General features: G+C 38.4%; 1 long non-coding RNA gene across 1 annotated transcript; it reads left to right on the top strand.

Annotated features, from left to right (window-relative positions):
- Positions 1 to 1542: 1542 nt before the first annotated feature.
- On the top strand, positions 1543 to 1785 carry LOC109592063 (uncharacterized). Its single transcript, XR_002190142.1, has 2 exons — positions 1543 to 1651; positions 1704 to 1785. It is a non-coding gene; the product is annotated as an uncharacterized LOC109592063 (long non-coding RNA).
- Positions 1786 to 1869: the final 84 nt, after the last annotated feature.

The raw sequence follows: 1869 nt of genomic DNA, 5'->3' as shown, positions 1-1869 counted from the left end.
TGAACGGAAATGGTACCTTTATGAAAAGATAAGATGTTTTGCAGATACGAATGTAAAGATGTAACCTGCCCACTTCCTGATGCACCTCGACCAACAGGATCATCTCGACAATCAACTCCAGGTGTAGATAATCCACCAGACCTCGCAATGGAGATCGAAGTACCACATTCTCCCAGGCAATCTCTAGAACCACCTGCAACACAAAGAAAATGTGGTAATTGTGGTCAATTTGGTTATAAAAGTAGAACTTGTCCATGTCATCAGTAAATGAATAACAGAAATGAGTTTGTGTAATGCACATACTATTGATCCCCTTTCAACAGGAGAGGAACTAGTTTGTCTACAACAAACAGACTATTGATCCCCTGAAACAGGAGTGGAACTAGTTTGTCTACAACAAACAGACTATTGATCCCCTGAAACAGGAGTGGAACTAGTCTGAATGCCAAATATTCAAACTATTGATCCCCTGAATGAGAGGAACTCGTTTGTAACGCTAAGACATACAAACTATGGATCCCCTTTTATGAAAACAAAGGTGTGGAACTAGTATGTGTGTGAGACGTCAAAATAAACACACTCATTTTTGTTTAAAACTTACTAACTCAAAAGCGAAGGCGGAGAGAAAGTTAGTCTCGAAGTTATCATGCAGGTGATATGTGTTTATCCTTTACAGGTGAGAGGACTGATAATAAAAATGTGTGGGAGAAGAATACCGAAATAGAAGTCATTGCGTTATTCAGAGCCAATCAAAGAACACCAAGTGTCAACTGTGACCTTTAGGATATAAAATAGGACACCTGAAACTGTAAGTTCAAAATCAAAAAGTAATGGCTGCCCCAATAGAGGATGTCCTCATTGAGGTCCATCCATCTGATGGTACGTTAGAAATGTGTAACCCTATAGTGATAACTATAATGCCTTTTTTGGTAGATGAACTTTGTAAGTTGTTTGTATGTTTGTGTTGTACATTAAAAAGCAAAAAATAACTGTATTTATAGCAGAAAAAGAAGTCACGGACAAAGAGAAGAAAGGAGACAGAGGAGAGAGGACAGAGGAGAAAGGGGAAAGAGACAAAAAGGACAGAGACAAAGAGGAGAGAGGAGACAGTACAAAGGAATATGGTAAGATTGAAAGGTGAAATTGACATTGAAAATGACATTCTTATCAATAGAATCAAACAGCCTAAGTAAGTTTTCTTTCATGATTGCAATCTAATAATTTTTGCTGTTAAGCAGATGTAAGAAGGACCATTGTATTAAAAAGTAACTTTGCATTGTATTTTGGTTAGTTTTATTTACAAACATTAGGCAAGAAGAAAGAAGGAAGGCCCTTACGTAATTAAATTAATAATAGTTGAATTACTTGTACTTTAATTTCACACTAATTAACTTAAAGACTTGGAACAGTTTCGGCCAGCTCTTAAAAGTAAACATAATTTAAGTGTAAATCAAGGGCTTTATGACATTGTAAATTAGGACAGCTGGAACTAATAGAAGAAGGAAGGAGGGAGAGAGGAGAAATAAAGGATAGTGATGATGGGGAAGAAACAGGGGCAGGAAGCGAAACAGAGGGGACAGAAGAGACGGAGACGGGAGAAGACACAGGCACGGGAGGGGAGACAGAGAGGGAGAAGGGAAAGAAATTCAAAGTAACAATGGAGCATTAATGTAAACAATAATAACTTAGTCTCTTTTTGGTAGAAGAAAAGGAGACAACATAGGGGTAAAGGGAAGCAGGGACGAGGTGGACTGAGAGGAGCAGGAAGAGGAGGTGGCCAAAAAAGAGGGGGAGGTGGCCAAGGAAGAGGAGGAGGCCCTGCTACAACAGTAATTGAATAAAACATCATTAAACATACAATAACAACAA

This window comes from Amphimedon queenslandica, unplaced genomic scaffold (assembly GCF_000090795.2).
Source record: "Amphimedon queenslandica unplaced genomic scaffold, v1.1 AMPQUscaffold_6415_Cont21626, whole genome shotgun sequence".
NCBI classification, from domain to species: Eukaryota; Metazoa; Porifera; class Demospongiae; order Haplosclerida; family Niphatidae; genus Amphimedon; species Amphimedon queenslandica.
The sequence above is the reverse complement of the archived record's forward strand: the minus strand, read 5'-3'. Positions and strand labels throughout refer to the sequence as shown.